The sequence below is a fragment of the Prosopis cineraria genome, unplaced genomic scaffold, assembly GCF_029017545.1.
Source record: "Prosopis cineraria cultivar Desert tree isolate PC_DT_omini unplaced genomic scaffold, ASM2901754v1 PC8, whole genome shotgun sequence".
In the NCBI taxonomy this organism is placed as follows: domain Eukaryota; kingdom Viridiplantae; phylum Streptophyta; class Magnoliopsida; order Fabales; family Fabaceae; genus Prosopis; species Prosopis cineraria.
In genome coordinates, this window is record NW_026555339.1 from 2,144,084 (window position 1) to 2,167,056 (window position 22,973).

The window sequence follows — 22,973 nt, forward strand, 5'->3', positions numbered from 1 at the left end:
TAGTATTTTTCTCAAAGTGTCTTAATGCAGCTTTGACACTATTAAACACACACACATACAAGCAATCAGTATTTTTATTATAGGGTGAAAATCTCTAAAATGGGGATCAATCTTTTTTTTGTGAGTGTAAAGAACGGACCATGCCAATAATAGAGAATGTTTATCCCAAAACACTGAGGGTAATGGATAGACCTCTCTCAATTAAATTGTTTCATACATAAGAATTAGGATTCAAATCCCCAACTAATTATCTAAATGACGAGAGCCTTTCCCAACTAAATATAATTAGATATTGAGATGAACTGTTCAAAGTAAAAATATTTTTGTTTGTAGAAAGTGATAATTATGTAACTAATCTAGATGTTCTCAGTAAGAAAACTTCAATTTTTTTAACATTCTTTATATTGATCTTAATCATTTTGCCATGCTTAAAAAGAATATGACAATATAATGTTTTGTTATGAGTCCTACATTAGAGAATCTCACAAGTAGAGTGAAGTTTATAAGTTCAAGGAGCTATCTTACTTAGTAAACATATTTTTTAAGATGAGTTCTTCCTTAGGCATATATGCTTATCATATTGGTGTCTTTATTGAAAGAGCTACCCATGAAGGCTCCTGATTAATAGGAGGTTGAGTGAAGTGCTGTGAAATAAAGCCGACGGGGATATCCACTCTTGAAGAAGTAGCACTGTTATAAGTCCCACATCGAAGAGTCCCATAAACAGGGTGGTGTTTCGAAGCTTAAGAGGCTATTTTGCCCAATAGGCTAGTGTTTTAGGATGAGCTCTCCTTTTGGACTTGTGCTCATTGTATGTTCATGATCATTTTTGTTCATGGTCATAAATGTGTTCATTTATTTGGATTTACCTGCTAAAAATTGAAAGAAGAACTTAGAAGTTGTACATAGATTTTTTATTGTTCACAGTTATCCTCTCACTAGAGACAATGTTATTTAAGGCATGATTGGATAATTAAGTGTGAACATTTTTCAGTAGGAATTCAAACACTAATTCATTATATTATAAGAGACAAGTGGTCATCAAATTAAATCCAACCTCGTTGGTATCGTCAATGTTATTTTTATTTAAACATTTTAAATAAACCTAAAAAACAATATAGAGCCAAATTATTAAGGTGGCTTTATATTTATGAAACTGATATTAAATTCGACTAAATGCAACATATGATGGTTATTTTGATTTTATCTTAGATTATGTTTAGTAAAAGATTAATCAAACTATTAGAGTTACTTTACATCAATTATAAAGTAAGCTTATTTACTTTCCACACAAATTTATAGCCGAGTTTCATCTCTCGAAAATAAATGTGTTATTACTTTTTGTCTGTCTAGCTTTTATATTTTCATTTAATAAATAATGTTCTATTTGCATGAATCATATATTAAAAGGTAAAAATCTGAGGCCATACTTATAAGTCATATTAGATGATGTCTCGTTCAATAACAGACAACTAGGTCTTTGTCATTGCACTTATGCATTTAGTTTATTGCCTTATAAATTATCAAATGGATGGATTAGATTGGAATATAATTAATCATTAGTGTTTTAGTTATTAATAGATGACGAAAATAACTTTGATAAGCTTTTGTCGTTTTGTGTGTTACATGTTGGAAAATAAGTTATTTAATTAGTGTGATGAATTATATTTTTTAAAAATAAAAAAATTTCATGAAAGAAAATATAGCTTGATTCATCAACCTTGCTAAAAGAAGGATCAGCTGAATCAAAAGGGATTTGCATTTAAATAAAATATCTCAACAACACAAATCACTCACATATGGCTAGTATTAATTAATTTTCATTTCATACAACTTTTTATCTATTTCTTTTTTTTTTAAAACAAATCATGTTGTGCAGTTCAAATTTATGTGAGAGGCCTTTCATTTTTGTTCACTTGATATGCATTTTATTCATTATTATATAATATTTTCATCCCTTACAACCAATATGAGTTCTTATTAGGTTATTCAAGTATGAATGGATTTAAACAGATTTATGAAGTCTTACATTAGATAAAATTAGAATTAATAACTAATATAAAATAAAGAGAAATGATTAAAAAATTTGAGCCTTGAAGTTTTAAATTAAAATATGGTGTCCTTTAGTTACTCTTGCTCATCTCTTTTATCCCTTCATCCCTAAGTGGTTGCTACTCATTCTTAACAAGTGATATCAAAATTTAATTTCATTCTAGACTTGTTAGCCTATTAATGAGTATAAGTTTAAGCTAAGAAAGGACTAGCCCTGGCTATAGAATAGATTTGTATGCTCATACTATTTAAAGCTTAAAAATTAAGCTGACCCTAAAAAGTAGAGACTTAATGTTTAGAGTATTTTTAATATGGGGAGCTTCTATACTCATATTTAAGGGACAGACTGTTAAATTGTTCAAGTATGAGTATATTCATGTAAATGTGGGAAGCTATACATCAAATAAATTTAGGCTTAATAATTAATATAAAATAAAAAGGAATGGCTCATAAACGTGAATTTTGAAGTTTTGAAATAAGATGTGAGATTCTTTCACTACTCTTGCTCATCTCTCCTCAACTCCATTCTTGGGTTGTCACTCACCATTCATAACAAGTGATATTGGAGCCTTGAGGTTTTCAGTTAAGATGTGGCATCCTTCTATTATTCCTCTTCCCCATTCTCGAGCTGTCGCTCCTCGTTCATAACAAATGGTATTAGAGTCTGATTTTGCTAGAGACTTAATAGCCTGTTATTGCGTACTGATAAAAATAATGAAATATTTTAAAAAAATTAAACACTGCATTTTAACTTTAAAAAAAAGTGAGAAAAAATGTTAAAAATATATTCAATAGCCAAACATGTAAACCTCCAACCACGCTAAAATTGAACTGTAATGGCTTAATAACTAATATAAAATAGAAAAATTATCCATAAACGTGAGCCTTGAAATTTTAAATTAAGATATAAGATTTTTTCACTACTCTTGCTCATTTGTTCTCAACCCTATTTTTAGGTTGTCACTCACCAATCATAACAAGTGATATCAAAACTTTGAAATTTTAAATTAAGATGTGATGTCTTTTTGCTAATCTTGCTCAGCTCACTTTTACAACCACACCAAAATTGAATTATAATAGTGAGGTATAGTTGTACTTAATAACTAATATAAAATAACTCATTTCTCCCTGTTTATAATAAGTGATATCAGAGCTTGATTTCGCATCGATGGAAATAACAAAGTGCTTCAAAAAAATGAATCGATGCGTTTAAACTTTAGAAAAGAACGATGAAAAAATATTAAAAATGTGTTCAGTAGCTAGATATACAAACCTCCAACCACGTCAAAATTGAATTGTAATAGCCACACATAGTTGAACTTAATAACTATTATAAAATAAAAAAGAATGATCTATAAACATAAACTTTAAAGTTTTAAATTAAGATGTGAGATTTTTTTTATTACTTTCACTCAACTCTCCTCAACCTCATTCTTGGACTATAACTCATCATTCATAACAAGTGGTATTAAAGGTTTGAAGTTTTGAGTTAAGATATGACATTCTTCTGCTAATCTTGCTCAGCTCTTTATTATTTCCATAACAAGTAGTATCAGATCTTGATTTCACTTAAGACTTAATAGCATATTGGTAGAAGTAAAAGAGTACTTCAAAAAAATTAAACGCTGTGCTTTAACTTTGAAAAAAAAAGAAAGAAAAGAAATTTAAAATATGTTCAACAACCAAACATACAGACCTCCAACGACATAAAATTGAACTGTAACAGCCAGGTATGGGTGCACTTAATAACTAAAATAAAATAAAAAAGAAAAACTATAAATGTGAGCCTTAAGATTTTGAATTAAGATGTAGTATTCTTTTACTAATTTTGTTCATCTCTCCTCAACTCCATTCCTGAACTGTCACTCACCTTTCATAATAAGTGATATCGGAGCCTTGAGGTTTTGAGTTAAGATGTGGCATCCTTCTATTAATCTTGCTCAGCTCTCTTCTCTTATGTTCTCGAGCTATCGCTCCTCGTTCATAACAAGTCATATAAAAAGTAATAGACTGCTTCGACAAAATGCAGTGGTGCATTTTAACTTTAAAAAAAGTAAGGAAAAAAGTTAAAAATTTTCTTAGCAGTCAAACATGCACATCTCTAATCACGCCAAAATTGAACTGTAACAGTCAAGCATAGTTGGGCTTAATAATGATATAAAATAAAAAAGAATGACCCATAAACGTGAGTTTTAAGGTTTTCAATTAAGATGTGAAATTTTTTCACTACTCTTGCTCATTTATTCTCAACTCCAGTCTTGGATTGTTACTCACCATTCATAACAAGTGATATCGGAGCCTTGAAGTTTTAAGTTAAGATATGGCATCCTTATGTTAATCTTGCTTAGTTTTCTTTTCCAACTACGTCAAAATTAAACTGTAACAGGGAGGCATAGTTGGGCTTAATAACTAACATAAAATAAAAAAAAAGACCTATAAATGTGAGCTTTAAGGTTTTTGAATTAAGATGTGAGATTTTTTTACCACTCTTACTCATCTCTCCTCAACCCCATTCTTGAGGTTTCACTTACCATTTATAACAAGTAGTATTCAAATTTTAAGGTTTTGAGTTAAGATGTGAGGACCTTCTATTAATTTTGCTCGGCCTTCTTCTATCTCATTCTCGAGCTGTCGCTCCCCATTCGTAATAGAGTGCTTTTAAAAAAATGGATCATTGTGTTTTAACTTTAAAAAAGAATGATGACAAAATATTAGAAATATGCTCAGCAACAAAATATGTTGACCTCCAATTATGCCAAAATTGAACGGTAACAGTCAGGCATAGTTTGGCTTAATAACTACTATAAAATAAAAAAGAATGACCGATAAATGTGAGTTTTAAGGTTTTAAGGTTAGACTTAATAACTAATATAAAATAAAAAAATAACCCATAAACATGAGTCTTGAGATTTTAAATTAAGATGTGATATTTTTTTCGTCAATCTTGTTCATCTCTTTTCAACCTTGTTCTTGAGCTGTCACTCTCCATTCATAACAAGTGATATCAAAGCCTTGGGATTTTGAGTTAGGATATGGCATTCTTTTTCTAATCATGCTCAGCTCTTTCTTCTTCCCTGTTTTCGAGCTATTGCTCCCCATTCATATCAAGTGATATCCTATTATTGCGATAACAGAGTATTTTAGAAAATTCTGAATGATACATTTTAACTCTAGAATAAAAAGCAAGGGACAAATTAAAAATGTGCTCAGTAGCCACACATGTAGACCTCCAACCATGCTAAAATTAAACTGTAACAGTCAAGCATGTGCTCACTCTGTGAGGTGGTTAGATTAAAAATTAATTCTTTAAATTCAAACCATTCAAATTAAAATCTAAAGAGTCAAAATTTTATCAGTCTCGTGTACTATAAATAGCAAAGATAGGCATATTCTCTTCTCATTCTTCTGTCTGAAAAACACAGGCAAGAAATGAAATATTATATATAAACTTGTCTTCTTCTCTTAAAAACAACAGATATTGAGCGCAAAGCTTTTAGTATCATTTCTCTTTATTTTTGTATATGATCTTCAAACACGTTATCTAGTGAAATGGCCTAACATCATTCTCTGTCTTTATCTCCTATTCCAACTACAAGAGCTCCTATTCTTGTTTGTCTCTCATCTGCCTCTATTTCTGATCTTGTTCAAAATGGGGAGTGATTATGCAAGAACGGGAAGATAAGAAAGATTGATAAGAGTGGTGGAATAATGCCACATTTTAACCCTAAATTTTGATGTTCAAATTGATCAGTCATTCCTTTATATATTATATTAGTTAATAAGTTTTATCTGATATGGGACTTGTCATATCTACTTAAATATACTTATACTCGGATAGCCTAATAATGTCACCTTAAAAATTCACAAGCTTTCTATGTTAAAGATTCCTCAAACACCAAGTCCCTGCTTTTTAAGGCTTATCAAATTTTTAAGCTTTAAACGGTGTGAATTCATTCTTGAGTTTTGAGATTTTGAGTTAAGATATAGTGTCTTTCTGTTAATCTAGTTCATGTCTCTTCTGTCCCCATTTCGGGTTATCGCTCCTTATTTATAACAAATGGCATCAGAGTCTAGTTTTTTTTTGAGTTTTGAAAATCAGTTATTGTGCACAAGTAGAAGTAAAGGAATGTTTTAGAAAAAATAAAAAGATGTATTTCAACTCTAAAAAAAAAAGCAAGGGATAAAAATTAGAAATATGCTTAATAACCATACATTCATACTTCCAATCATGCCAAAACTGAACTATAACAACCAAGCATGTGCTCACTGTGTGAGGTGGTTATATTTAAGATTAATCCTTTAGATTTAAAACATTTAAATTAAAATCTAAATGGTTTAAATTTCATCAATCTTGTGCACTATGAGTAGCAAAGACAAACCCTATCTATTCTCCTTCTCCTGTCTAGAAAATGTGAGCAAGTAGTAAAAGACTCTATATAAATTCATTTTATTTTCTTAAAAGTGAGAGATGATAAGTGTAACACTTTTGGTATCCTATTCTCCTTGTTTTTGCTTCTGATCTTCAAACATGTCATCTGGTAAAATGGCTAATCCTTATTCTCTATCTTTTATCTTTCGTTTTGACTCTACAAGCAAACTTTCCTATTTCGCCTCATGTTATTGTTCGTTTCTCCTTTGCCCTCATTCTTGAGCTTGTTAGGAACGGGGAGCATTCTTCCAGGATCGGGGGGGAGAAAATACTTCTATGGATTATTCCTTTATAAGACATGAAAAATGTAAACTAATTTTGAATGGCCAAGCCAACGATTTAAACTCATTGACAAGCAAGTCATAAGATAGGAAAAAATAATTGTGACATCATTATGCATAAACAGAGATAGTTATGTTTGGTTAACAAGATACTATTTTTATTAGCAAACCTGTCATGATTATAAAGTCATGATGCCTTATGAATTAGTAATGGGTAGCTTTGGAAACATAATTAGATTTATTAGAATAAAACATTGGGCTTAAAATTCATGAGCTTCATAAATTAAATAATAAATAGCATACCCACTGAATAATAATAGAGTAAAATATAGTGACCTCCCTTTCATTTTGCTAACATTACACATATGTCCTCTCTATCTTCAAAACAGAAACAATATTAAAAATAAAGGGTATTTATATAAAAATCAAGGGGTATTTTGGTCCATAGATGTGACTTAATGGATAACTAACAATTAGGTGGATCAGATGGAAATGTAATATTAAAAATAAAGGGGATGTTTGTGTTCTATGACCATTTATACTGGGGGAGTTCATATAGGTTTTTAAAATAAAAAGGAAGTATATATAATTAAAGCAACATAAAGAGGTTACCAAAGTATTTTATTCATAATAATAAATTGAATTCACAATAGTTGATTGTATTATAAAATACTTGAGAAATTGGAATGTAGTGTTTGTTTGGAAAATGACACTTACAAAACACGAGCAATCTGTTTAACAGACTAAAACTTATATATTATGCTGTTGATTTCCATCGTGGCTGTTAACATGCAAGATAGAGCACGTGTGTGATGGAAGATAATAAGACAATTTATTCCATTGTTCTTAATTTTATTTATTTACATATTTATTTAAGGGATAAGACAGTTCAATTAGATGCTTAACAGTATGTGGAAAGGAATTAAGAAGGTCATCCACCTAACTGGCATTAGCGTTCCACTAAATGACATAATTATAATTATTTCTTTATAACAAAGGAAAATAATTTATAATTATTTTGGTTTGGAATAATAATATTAAAATTAAAATACAAGCTAAGCACTGCAGTTTTCATTAAGCATATCCAACGTTCTTAAGGTTGAAATACCAAGTCCACTACCTTTTGATGTTATTAGGATGAAATTGTATGCATGAACCTAAACAATACATGCAAGTGCCAGGGAGCTAATTATTAATTAAGCATTATTTCTAGCCATAAAACCAGACAAACAAAGTGATGATTAATAATATCCCATGTTTAAGGGTTTGACTTTCAACTCTTTGACCTATATATTGCCTACCCCTCGATTCTTGTTTATTAATTGAAGGTATTGTCATTCCAGATAGACCTAATCCATTATATATAACCCTCAACATTAGGTTGGTGGGTATAGCTACTATTGATAATTTATATAGCCCTCCAGGAATAGAACCTTCCAGCGTAAGTTTTCTTAAATGTTAATATATTTAAAACTCAAAAGTGATAAACATGTAATAATATTCTTCGATACACAGTCTAACAACTTTGTTTTTTACATCTCTTTCTTCCATGCTTGGTTCAACAAAATGACTTATATCGCCCTGGCCCACTCTTCTCATTTCGTTTACCTTTTGTTGTCCGTTTAAAAAATTTAACACATTCATCCTTAAAAAAAATTATAACTCAGTATTCATGATTAAAACTAATGCATTTTATCTTTCGTGGTCATAATAAAAATGATCTAATATGGATCTATTTATGACCTAGTATCTAACATAAAGTTAGTTAGTAAGTTAGGGATTGAGAATATGTCTAATGTTTACATGCTAGATTGTAAAAGGAATCAGAGTGGGTAGTCCTAGTGAAGAATTTCTAAAAGTATATACAAATGCTAAGTATATCAAGATGTTTGTTAGGTTTATTGAGGTTAGAGAAGCATTATGGCCGATGAGGTTGTTGTCCTATCATATTACAAAAAAGAAAAAGATGGGGGAGTCACTATTAACAAGAATCAAATAATTTTTTATGATGGCAAGCCAAAGTCAATTCTATTGCAGAGTATATAGAGATAGTGGGCCATGGTTTAGTTGCAACATTGGTGCCCCTATATGACTTGTGATAAATAACTTTATTGTTCACTTTAAGGATCTTGTTTGCTCTAAACTTGTAGCTAATGCTGATATTTTAGAACAGGTGCATGTTTAACCCTATTTGAACTCTCTACACTCTATGCTAGCATCTAATAAAGCCATGTCATACCTAATCTGTCTGACTTATCTCCGCATGAACTAATAAAATAAAGTCAAATCATTTTAGTATCGTTTGCTTATTAGAAAGAAATGGATTAAAAAAATAAAGGTAAAAATAAAATAATCACAGGAGATATATGAGAACATTCATAAAGAGGAGGAGTAATTTAGTTTATAGAATTGAAAATCATAATTCATAAGATTTTTAGTAGGCGTGATAATTTTTACATTTATAGTGTATATATTAATAAGTTTTATAGGGTGATTTAGTTCTTTTTTTTTTAATCTATTTCATTCTATTTCTTTTCAGTAACCAAACAGAACTTTAGTAAGCCTTACATAAGAGTTGATTTACACATTAGTGATTCTTCTTAGTTCTTACTATTTTCATGTGATGGTGTTGCTCACCGCAAGTGTACGGATTGTAGCAAGTAATATAATGAAAGTAAAGTATCGTTCCCTCGAGGATTTGTTCAAAAACAATGATCAAGCAAAAGACTAAGTAAATTTGATCAAGTTAAGCTACACAAAGTTAGGTGAAAATGATTTTGTAAATGAAACTAACACTAGAAAATTAAGAAAGTGAGTAATTCACAAACTTCCAACACAAATTAGGACCTAAGATTAATTGTCCCCCTTGCATTTCATAACACCAAAATTACCTCCTCTCATAAATGCTTTTAATAAAAATAAGTGCTAACCTAGAGTTCTAAAAATACTTGGACAAGCTCTCTCAAGTCATGAACAAGTGTTTAGTTAAATTAATTACCTAATCTCTTATTACAATTAATAAAACTCAATTTTAAACACTAACCCTAATGTGGCTATGCAAGGCTAGCAAGTATATCTCTATCTTACTAGCAAAACCATCCATTCAACATGCAAATATCAAGTTCTTACACAATTTTACCCAAGTTCTACACTCAACCTAGCCCTCTCAAGCATCAATTAAGTGAACCCAACATCTAAATGGTGGCCAATCAAGTAGAAGCATTAAGGAAAGAGTAAAATAAATACATAGATATCATTAATCACAACAAGAGAGGAGAAATATAGTGTTAATTCATACAAAGTTTCAAATAATCCTAGAACAAAGGGTTTAGCTACTCATAATCATCCACGAGCTACAAATATACAAAATAAGTGAACCTATTTTAGATTACAAGAGAGGAAAGGGAAGAGGAATAGAAAAACTGAAGAAAATGAGCTTTAAATGTCTTCAAAGCTTCAATCTCTTGATCCCAACTCTTCCAATGCCCAAACCCTAGCACAACCAAGCTCCAAAAGTGTCTAAAAGTTTGAAGAATGCATTTTAGGTCAAGCTCTCAGCTGATATGTATCCTAGCCAACTAATTTCTGATAAATGAAATGCAGCGTTTTTCTGACAGCAGTAAAAGTCGCGAATGAAAGTCACGACTTTGGGATGACTTTGGCAATTTTGCACTGTTTTTACAGCTAATAAAAATCATTCATTTTACTCTTGATTTTTTCATCCAAAAGCCTTTCATAAACATCCACAAAGCTCCAAAAATGCTTCTAATCAAAACTTCAATCAAAATAATATGAAATTAGGCTAAAAATATCAAATTAAAGCTAAGAACACAAGCCCAAAACAAAATGCACATTTTGCTAATTTGGGCAATAAAAACATATACAATTGAACTAAAATGAATTAGAATCAAAGGAAAATATGATGAAATAACATGAACTTCTAGATGTTAATAGATGGCAAGATATTAATGAGTGATAAAATGTTAGATAAATTAATTTGAGTTAATATATAAATGTCATGATACATGACTGCACGTAATCATGAAATGTGAGGTTGAATTGTATATTTAAAATTTTTTTTAATAGTTTAATACATACGTAATGTTATTTTACTATAAATTTAATTAGGCTAGCAGAGAGCTTGATCTATAAACTATGCATGTAGTGAGTCATTGTTTAAAATGAATATGGGCCCTTTATTTCAAGGCCAGTTTGACATCCTACAATGATATAGAGAAACATTGATGTTGTGAATTGTGATGCAAGCTCCACAACCTACTTAACCTAGACATGATTGATGATTTTATAGCGATACCGCTCTAAATTTGACCTTTATAATAATATACCAATGTATTATCATCAATTATAGAACTTGAATGCATCATTATTGTCAACAATGACCCTCACAGCCACTTAAATGCCTTTAATATTTTTATTTAATTTCAGGCCTCAAATTCAATCAACCCCTCAACCAGTAAAATCAGGCATGATGGTAGTAATACTGTTTTGATTGGGTGGAAAAGATCACGAGAGTCATCTGCTGAGAATTATTCCTAGGAAGGCCTAAACAAGAGACCTAAAAATAAAAAAGGCCTTCAAGTAGTGACATAACATGAAACTATGTACAAAGCCCAAAAATTAAAGTGTCTGACCATACCAGGCATATACTTCACCCTCATCCATCAGTAATGGAAGGGAGAGGGACGTACAAGTGTGGGCTGTGACTTGGGTTGAGTTATTGGATAGCAAGCCTTGCAAAGCTTGTTGTACCTGTGAATATTAAAATTGCGAGATTGTATCAGCTTCTCTTGCCTCATAATAAATCAACGGTCAAAGTAGCCCTGGAAGGTGGGCTCCGTGGAAGTTTTAAGGAAGAAGAGGTATAGAGAGCCACATAGAGTGACGTCAAGAAGAAGCATATTGGCTCCATCATATCCCAGCTCAAGTCCTAGAACGTTAACCTCATCTACCTGATCGTTTGCAGCATCAATACATGTAACATCCTGATTTTTATATAATAAAAAATTGTGGAATTTAGGTTTTGAGGAAAAAAAATGATAATAATAGGAATTTATATTATTTGAGGTTATTTAGAAATAATATTATGATTAGGTATTTAATTATGAATTTAAAAATTTAAATTTAAAACCACATAAGCAATATTTAGTTAAGATATAATACATAAATAATTTTTTTTATGTGTGTGTTAAAAAAAAAGAGAAGGTAGAAGGAACAAAAAAAAGGGGGGGTGGAAGGTTGTTGTTTCTAAGTCCCACATTGGTTAGATGAGGGAAGAGAAGAGGTGCCTTCATGTATAAAAAGAAGGGGGTGTGTGCATTAGGAAGCATGAGAGGCTAAGATGCAATTTAGAGAAAATTGCAACTTTGGGCCCAAAGGTTTGAATAATTAAATTCAAACCTATAGTTTTTTTTTTATAATTTTGGGACTCACAATCCCATTTTTATATTATTTTTCTCTCTTCCTCTCACGTTGCTCGGCGTTTTCTCGCAAGGGGGGATTATTTTCTTTTTTCTTCAGGTATGTTCTAACTTTCCTGTTTAGATTAGCATTTAAAAATTTATTTAATTACAAAATTAATTTTATAGTTATTTTTTAAATAATATTAGCTTTCTAGTGATATGATTATTTTGTAGGATAGAGTAAATATTTTGATTAGGATTTTTTCTATAGGATAGTAAATCTGATGATATGATGGATTAAAAATATAGGTTAAAACTCTTAGGGATATAATAAATATTATAGAATATTTTCTTGAGGTTGAAACTCATGTTTAAGAATTTTTGAGTTAAAATCTAGATCTATATGGTTGAATTTATGTGGAATCTGAGATGTAGGGATAAACCTATGATTATTAAATATTTATTTAAGTATGAATAGGTATTTTTGAGGTTATAGAAAGGTGATTTGAGGCTTCAGGATAATTTTAAAAATTTAATTTATTTTTGGACGAATTTTTAGAATATAGAAGGATGAAATTGTGATACTAGAAGTGATTTGAGGATAAAAAAATAGTTTATTAGGGTACGAGAATTTTAGAAAAGAATTTGGGAAGTTAAATGAGGCATAAATCTTAAATTAGTGTTAATATGGATTATAGATCTAAGACTTTCTAACTATTTAAATTAGAGTTATTTATTTTAATGTAAAATTAATATATAGTATTGTGAAATAATTATGTAGATTATATTGACAAAGATAGTGGTGAAAAAGGAGTTGTGAAGGGGAACTTGTTATTCAAGACACAAGGTAACCATTATTAATGTGTTGTGATGAGTGTGTTTGTGAATGGTTATGTGTTGTTTTGTTGTTTGGAAAAATTATGAATTATTGAAAATAAATACTGTATATACTTGTTTGAAATTATTGCTAAGTGGGTTAAAAATTTATTTTTGTTTATCATGATGAGATATTATTGTTCGGATATATTCCTGTTTGGATATTTGAATGATGCATGACTTGTCAGGGTATTTTAATGTATGGTGTTAATGGGAATTTCTGTTCGGTTAATTATTACCACGTGGTAAGCCCTCATTGGACCCAATGAGTGGCGTGTCGCTTGGTCCAACTCACCTTTGGCCGGGTGATTTGGCGTCCGAGCATGGTGAAAGGAGGATATAAGGTGCAGTCATGCAATTAAATACTTGTTCGATTTGTTTGAAAATATTGTTCGGTTAAATGTTTTGTGTGCCCACTTAGCAATCGCATGATTAGTTACATCCGCATGCATCATTACATATTAATTTTTGGTTACTGAGACTTTTAAGTCTCATTCCCCGTGGTTAATATTTTTACAGGAGCGAATCCGGCCGAGAAAGCACCAGAGGTGTAATTATGGTGTATGAGACACCATCTTTTACGTTGCCTCTTATTTTGAATTATACAATGTATCTTGTGCCAACTTAGGACATATCTTGTCTATGGAGCATGTAAACTCTAATCCTTTTTATTAAATGCATTTATATGTCCAAGAGGATTATGTTGTCCCTTTTGATTCATGACCTAATTTAAATAACATGCTATGAGGATCATGTCTGTCCCTCATGGTTCTAATTGCTTTTTGAGATATTTTAAGACCTGTGGTATATTGTCTTGGATGTATCATGGTAGAAATTTTTCTACCATGATAAGGGTATGATAAGGGTTCAATGAAAAAAAATGATTTCTTGAATTAATAACTTGCGAAAAATCGGTTTGTAAATTTGAGGGTGTTACAATACACCCAACCCACCATATAGCTCCCTCTACACCAACGCTCTTGCTTTGTCCTCAATCTTTTCTAGTTCCTTCCTTCTTCTATCCTCTGGATGCACTATTATTTTAGATATCACACTTTCTATTGCTTTTGTTACCTGAAAATACTGCATCACACCATCTTTATCAATAACATATGATTTGGTTGGTTTCACTATTACTAGTTATAAAGAGCTATCGGATTACCAGAAGTGCTGGTTCATGATTCATTACTTGCTCAGGTTGTAAAAATACCACGTTTCCCAAAACGATGATATTTCTGAAGTTATCCAATTTCTTGGCTAACTCCTGAGCCTTGATCTTCATTCTCACAACTTTCAACATAGATTCGAACGTACTCAAAGTAAGAAATTGAGGTCTTTGGGATTATACTCAATTTAGCTTTGAGCTTTGCGAGCTGTGATGTGCTCAAAATCTTCTTCACCTCCTTCACAGATATTTCGTAAGGCAGATTAGCAGTGGCAGGAGGGCTAAGGCCATGGTTGTCTCTGGTAACATTGATGCCTTTAACGTTTATGAAAGATTTTTGAAATGCCATGGATGCAAGAGAAGTAGGGCTCGTAAGTAGAGGTTTTGATGGCTGATGAATCACAGAGAAATCTTAAGGATGTATGAGGAAAGTTTTGGTCCAATAATATATAGAGGTCCAGACTCGCGGGAGGAGAGAGGAGAATCTTTTTATTATTTCTTTCCTTAGTTCTTAGATATTTCCTAGACTATAATTCACAATTTCACACAGTATGTTATTTTAAAGAGTGTGGTGGTGTTGTTATCTGAATTCATTTTTCCTTACTTAAATAAGCCTAAATGAATTGTGTCTAAAGGAAATATTATGTTTTTTGGGCTTTCGTGTGGAAAACACTTATCGTAGTTGGCTTCTATTTTATTAAAAATACTTGTTATGTCTTTACACACATACACATATATTTCAATGCTTTGAAAAGGTATAGCAGGGGCCTTGTAGATTAATATAAGAAATACACTCTATTTATACAAGCCTTCAAGCAAATCACAGTTATTGGGTATTCGAGGTTCAAATAACACAATTTTATAAAATATATCTCAATGGAGAAAGGTTCTAATTTTCACATTTGTAATAGTTTTTATTTAAGGGGAACTATCATTTTTGTTATAAATAAACTTATCTGAGAAGCTTAATTAGTTTAGGTCAGTTTTATCAAATTTGTTTCATTTTTCCCCTTTTATTTTTCTATGGTGGGTGCATTTATACTTTAAATCCCAATAAAAGATTCTTGTGATTGGGAAAAATGTATTGGTCCACTCAAATTAAGAACCACCCTTTTACCATGGTCTACTAATCTTTATATAGGTAGTGTGATTATGATCAATTAGTTGTTTTTCACTATACATTTTATATATCAAATTAATATTTTGCTATAATTTATGATTGCAACTTAATCATACAAATGGCAGTGGAAGTTTAGTATGCCTATTTTTGTCAAGTAAACAACATATGCATGTACGACCCACTACTCTCTTCATCTAAAAAATAAGCCTAGCAACCTCTTAGATCTCAAGTTGTTGATTTACATTAATTGCCATTGTTTAGCCACATTACTCAAAGTTTCTCTTGGGTCTTAACAAATGCATCATATTCTCATCATGATGCTTGAATTTAATTTGGTCTTATTGAAATGTAAGCCCACTTTGAATATGGATCTTCTTCACATGCATCATTCTCATCCACACCCTCTTGTTTTTAAGCTACTCATCTCAGAGAATGTGTAGAGAATGTGTAGTTTTGATATTTAATATGATCCAGGCCATTATTTTAATACTATAAATGTTCAAATATTTGACCTCTATTTAGATTTCATTCAATTATTATTGCTCAATCTAATCTCAGGTGATACTTTTTTTTAGGCCACAATCCCAACCCAGGTGATCATGTTCAAACTACTGTTCTACCTTCATAATTTAAATTTTAAACACACCTTAAATTTTTATAATGTTATTGTAGCAGTCATAATAGGAAAAAACATGGAAAAATTATAAAAACAAAAATACAACAATAAGTTCCTGTACTTAAGAGTATTGTAGTGTATTATAAGAGACAATTTAAAAAAACATATGAGGCCATTTTTCAATATTTAGTTATTATTTAGTAAAGTATTTTTTAGCATTTTATGCGATACTTTATTTCTTATGAGAAATCTGATATCATTTTGCAGTGACACCTAGTTTTCCAATATATTGGGTTCAAGTTATCACGAACGATTAATGTTGTGCGAGCCATTCATAATGGAAGATTTTGCAACAGAGCAAATAATTGTCCAACAACATGAGCACACTTTTAGTCTGATACCCATTTTTGCTCCCAAACTATTGCTAATGTTGTTAATATATATAAATAGAAAAAACTAAAGGAACTCCGATCATTTGAGATCAGTAATTAAACCTTTTTTTGACTAAAATACTAAATATATGCTCACCAATGGAGTCATATGTTGATTAATGGAAAGCAACCAAAAAAAAAAGAAATATCACATTCTTGTCAATGTCATACTTGATTAGTGGCTTCCACAGAAGATGCAAATGTGAAATAGTAACATGTTATAATGGTTCTAAGGCTATATCAATATGTTTTTGTTGAGTATTCTAAATTGGATAGATGATAGTTCAATATATTTTGTATAGTCTAATATGTGTTGGTCTAGAAAAGTGCAATGCAAAAATTGAGAGATTAATCACTTTACACTTGATTTGGATACCTCACTAGCATGCATTATGGGTCTAATCTGACGTTAGTGCTTTTATATTCTATATTTTCTTTTTTGTATGCATGTCTAGTTAACTTCAAGATTGGACAAGAGAAACTCATCATTTTGCTCTCTCAATCACTCTTGAGACTTGCTTCATTATGCATTGTGTCTGTGACGATACTATCTTTTCATTTCAACTGGGAACTTTCAATATCATAAACCAATCCAATTTAACTATCCTTCATCTTAGATTATATTATACTCTTCGAGATGACCAATTCACTCATAAAATTGAAGTCATGTAAGGAAAACAAGTTGGTTGCAGGGGAAGGAATCTCATAGGCTTTAGCACCTATTAAGTCCACATCATCAACTTACTCCTTGTTTCACTGAATCGTAAACATTTAATTGGGCGCACATTATAGTATCATTGAACAGCTAGCATTTGCTTATATAACTATTTCAAACTTTTCTTCTGCAACATTTATCACAACATATTTGCAAGAAACATAAATTATTCATCCTCGTCTTTTGTGTGTGTAGGTGTGTGTCTGTGTTGCCTTCCATTCAACCAAGAGCCAAAGTAATTAGTGGTCGTAAAATCCAATTTCAACAATATGGAATGAAGGAGGTTGAAACTTTTGACCACATTGTTTAGGTCGGCCCACCTATAATGCCACAGGAGCAAATTAAAAATGTTGTCCAGTCAACTTAAGGCACAAACAATATAATGAAATATTCCTTTACTCTTATTTATAAAGTAGGGAGAGAAAAAAATTAATTATATTTTCAATGCCCCTCTTTACATTGTTACCCTTATTAAATATTTTGAATAAAAATATCAATAATGAGATTTAAAACTATTTATTGAGAATAAAAGTGAAAACTTATTAAATTTTAAGATAAAGTTAATAAATTTTAAATTTTTTTATTTTAATAAAATATATTAAAAGTAACATATAAATAAAATAAAAGAAAATAAACGTGGCAAAAAAAAGTTCCTGCCATACAGCTCATAGCTAGTGAAGGCTGCTTTTTTTCGCTCACTTATGTGGCAAACATTTTAGGAACTCATTTCGAGATGGACTAAAGGGAAAGAAACCCCAACTCCTATAAGGAATCTTTAACTGATCAACAAATTGTCCTTTTGTGACGTGCTTTGTTGTTTCAATTTTTTTAAATGGATATTAACATTGGAGTTACAATTTGCAAAGGGCAATGATTGATGGTGCTTTCGAAAAATTTCAATCAAGGAGGGTAACAAGTCAATGCTACCACATCAAAGCAAGTAAAGCAAAATAACTGTAAAATTAAGAAGGGACTCGTGTAGTGTATACAAATGACAATCACGGTCTAAAACTTTTATCATGGTTCAATTTTGTGCCCCATCATCTTCAATGCCGAACAGTAATAAACTGATATACATTTTTGTTATTATCCCACCTTTAAAACAATCATATTTTATATTAATATCATGCATGATCCCCCTGGGGGCTTTTGTTGTGCTAATAATATATACTCCTCCAGACCAAAAATAAAATAAAATATTAGTAATTAATTTACGAAGAATATTAGTTAAAATCTTACTTTCTTTAATCTAACATATAAGTAATTTTTAAGAAAAATCTACATTCCAATAAAGTCCTAATTTTCAAAAAACATAAATTATTTTTTCTTTTTATCTTTAGTCCCAATAACCAATGTACTCCATAATGAGTGAAAAATATATTTAAACAAAAAAAATAGGTTAATAAATATAAGAGATAATATGGGAGAAATTTTTTTACATGTACTAGGTCTTTATATTTTGAAGCAAGACTAGCTGAGAAAAAATACTTATATTTTGGATTGGAATGAGTAATTTCTTAAAAAAAATTACATATTTACCATTCTACTCTAATTAGATACCTTACATAAATGTTTTCCTAATGATAATTACAATTTCAATGCATTAGTTTTTTAAAAAAGAGTAATAAATGAAGTAGGTATAATCTAATAACCCAATGTCACTTCTAAGTTACTACTCATTGATCTCTTATCAAAATTACTATGTAGATATTCTATTTTACTTTTACTCAAGCGAAAACCTTTTGATTTCAATGTTATCTTCCATAACTCATGTTTATAATTATTATCTTTTGTTACCTTGTAAGAAGAACTATATCATATGTGAAAAAGCATATATTTAGGGATTCTCTCTTAAACATGCTTAGTCAAAACATCCAAGGATAGGTCAAGCAAATAAAGACTCAAAGATGATCCCTGATGTAGTCTAATTTTTATAGGAAAGCCTTTTATTTTGTCACCATATGTTCTTATACTAGTCGTTGCCCCTTCATAGATGTCTTGTATAGCTTGAATATATGCAACTCGAACACCCTTCTTTTCCAATGCTTTTCAAAATACTTCTCTTGATACACAATCATAAGCATTTTTTAAATCAATAAAAACCATACGTAAATGTTTACCTTTGCATCGATACTCTTCCGTTGATCCTCTTAGTAAAAAAATTACTTCTGTAGTAGCTTTATCTAGCATAAAGCCAAATTGATTATTATAAATATCAGTTTCCAATCTCAATATATGCTTAATCACTCTCTTCCATAATTTTATTGCACGATTCATAAGTTTAATCCTTTCATGGTTAACATAATTTTAAATATCCATTTTGGATCAAATAAAATTTTAACATCATACATTATGATTTGGACGTAATAAGTTTCATGTAAAAGATATGCATAGGCCAAAGGTCCAACACAACAAAGAAGAACATAGAGACAGGGTTTTAGGCTCTCATAGATGACCAATTACGATGATAAAAGGCCGATGCAATTGACAATAACAGTTTGAATAAAACCATCGCGTGGGCTACATGAAGCCCAGTATAACAACTATTACGAAACAAAGCCCAAGTTAATCTGTGATTTAAAAATGTGACAAATGAGACAGGAAGCGGGAATGCGATGCAACACAAAAAATGTGTATGGTCCAATTAATGGATTTGATAGTATTAAAATTTTTACAAACCAAGTTATGTTGGACTTAAGCTACAAAGGTACTGTTTTAAATAAAATTAGATTTAATAATCAATACTAATAAAATAAAATGATGTGTAATCTTGAACACTAAGGTTTTGAGACAAGATATGTATTTTCTTCACTCTTGCCTATTTGTTCTCACTATCATTAGGCGATCGCCCCTTATTTTTAATAATATTTTTTATATTGATTTGATTTAGACAAGGAGAGAGCTTGGAACTTTGTCTTTTCCTCTTCTACATGGTTTTCATAATCTTCTAGATAAACAAAAAAACAGAGGAAGAGAAGGTAGCATTTTGAATATAAGAAATGTGGAGAATTGATCATTTTATTTAGGGTTAAAGGGAAAAACTATTCTAGAACTTTTTTTTTCAGGGACGTCTGACACCCTAAACTTTTTTTGGGGTATTTTTGCCTCAAACTTTTCAAAAAGAGAGCATTTTTGCCTCATCATTAGAAATTACAAATGTTGATCGTTAAATGAAGTTTGACTAAAGGTCAAATAGTATATTTGTTTTGGAACTTTTTCTGTAGAGGCACTAGGTACCTTAAACTTTTGTTTGGAGCTCGTTTACCCTGGAAGTTTTAAAAAGAGAGTAATTTTACCCTACCATCAAACCATTACTTTGACTTTAATTACCATATTCAGCCATACAACACTTTTAAAAAAAACCACCTAGATAACAAGAACACTTCTGTTAACATCAATAATAACAGCAAGAACAACTCCATGAACAATAAGCAATTTCAAATCATCTAAATCTATACCTATACCTAAAAACAATCAAATATCCATTGAGTCAATCCATATGAACCTGACCATGTGGAAGCTCTCTTCTTCTATATTCAATAATTTCATTATCTCACTCAACTATGATGAGTCCGTGGACTTCGATCTTAACTCAGACTCTTTTGAGGGCTTCACAACATCAAAATTGACCATGGTAGTAATAGCGAAAGCAGCAGCTGAGATGCTACATGAGGAGCATGTGGCAATTGTCGAGGGAGAACAAAGGCAATTCAGGGAAAGTTAAGAATGGTGGATTTTCCTTTGATGGACAAAGTAGTGACATCATGGGCTTGAGTAACCATTTTTAAGGGTGAAAGTGTCGAGCCAAATGCAAGACTTCTTGTAAGGCTCACAAATCTCAAACACTTATTTTTCCCAACTTCGCATTTGGATTCCAATCCATGGTAATGTGGGAGCTTGCTAGTGGAAAACGAGCAAGAGGAAGAGGAGGAGGAGGATGATGAAGAACAAGGCAGGGTAAAATTACTCTCTTTTGAAATTTTCAAGGTAAACAAGCTCCAACAAAAGTTCAAGGTACCAATTGCTCCGGAAGAAAAAGTTATAGAGTAAATATATTATTTAATCCTTGATCAAACTTTAATTAGCCGTCAACGTTCGTAATTTCTAATGGTGGGACACAAATGCTTTCTTTTTAAAAAATTCAAAGCAAAAATACTTTTAAAAAAATTAAAGTGTCAAACATCACTAGAAAAAAAATTAGGGCGGTTTTGCCCTTTAACCTTTTTATTTATAAATTTTCTAATGAAAGGAGGCAGGGGAAGCTATAGCCTATAGGGTGGGGCAGACAGTGTCGGAAGGATAAGCGCAGGGAAGGGCTTGGAGTAGTCGTAGACAAGAGAACATGATTCAGAGTAACTCACTCGGTCTACGTTCGAAAGCTACACCCATCCTTATTATTCACCAGCACAATTCCCTTCAATTTTAAGTTCTTAATAACTTATAACTAAAAGCAACAAGGGATACACGCGCGCGGGCGCGCACAAACGGAGGGGATGTACTCATGGAGAGAGGGAGGTCCAATGTCAAAAGAAGCAGCAAACCCACGCCTAACTTTATTGGCGTGTCTCGTTTGTTTCTGTTTTGTGGGGGTGGCTATTAAATGTTCAACGGCGCTATGTTCTCAGCCCTTTTCACACTCTTTCACCATTTTTTTTTAAATCTGCCTTTATCATTTCTTCTCGCTATTCATACTCCTTTTTCACTCCAACCCTCGCAAACTTTGCCTATTCCATTATCTTTTCCACTTCATTTCTTTCATAAGAGATGATTCCAACATGACCTTTTTCTGTTTTTCATATAGACCAGTTCATTTCTCTCTGTCCGAGGGAAATTTCCCTATAAATGAACTTTTAGGCGTCTGAGTCTACAATTAATTGACGGCTTATCCGAACCTTGCCTCTTTTACCACAACAGTGTTGGTTGGAGATCAGGACCACATGCACCTACAACTACAAGCTTATTCCGGCTTGTAACGTTTAACAAGATGATGTTACAAGCCACACCGAAAATAAGGACAGATTCCAGAAACAGTTCTCCGTTCTAAATCATGAAAAAAGGGAGGCTTCTGATAAGAATTCAGATCCTCTAAGATAGAGATTCGAGATAGCTTGTTGAAGTAATTGGAAGAAATAAAGAAAGAAATAAAAAAAAACTGAAAAATTGTCAGACTTATCAATCGAAAAAGTTTTCAATATATAAATGAATCTAATATTGACTAATAAATATTCTGATAATATCTCACCAATATAAAATATTTTCTAAATATAAATAAAAAAAATCTTAATAGATAAATAAAAAATAAATTTTCATAAATAATATATTCTAACCGTAATAATTTTCGGTTTTGATTGTGGGGATTATATAGATCAAATCACGTGGTACATCTGTCACGCATCATGATTTTTATCAGTTCATAAAATCTACCGGAGAAAATAATTTCAAAAAAAGGAAATTCTTCCTCGGGGATCCGTCATTCCGTTAAAAGTTTGAAAATTATGGTGTGGATGTAGATAAGATGTTGAGTTTAATAAATAATGACGACGCCAAGCGCCAACCACAACCGAACTGGCGACGAGACAGTTGGCGACTCGGTGTGTTAAAGCAGTTTCAGAGGGAGGAGCCTGATATATTGGTGGCGTTGAGCCATTGTCTGGGGATGAATCCAAATGAAACAGTGGATCCCAGTTTGATCTTAAAATCTTCTGATATTGACAGTCTTGGGCCTCCTCACCACTCATCGTCATCACCCATCACCCATCACCCACTCCCCAGGTTGTATTGGCGCCATCCCAATCACATTCCCCCCTCCCCCAAAATCAAGCTTGGCTACTTTGTTGTACCATCTTATTTGATTCTGCCTCTTGGCCC

General features: G+C 31.3%; 1 long non-coding RNA gene across 1 annotated transcript; it reads left to right on the forward strand.

Annotated features, from left to right (window-relative positions):
* The first annotated feature begins 12,137 nt into the window (after positions 1-12,137).
* Positions 12,138-13,744, forward strand: LOC129317678 (uncharacterized). Its single transcript, XR_008595019.1, has 3 exons — positions 12,138-12,300; positions 12,964-13,029; positions 13,578-13,744. It is a non-coding gene; the product is annotated as an uncharacterized LOC129317678 (long non-coding RNA).
* The last annotated feature ends 9,229 nt before the right edge of the window (positions 13,745-22,973 follow it).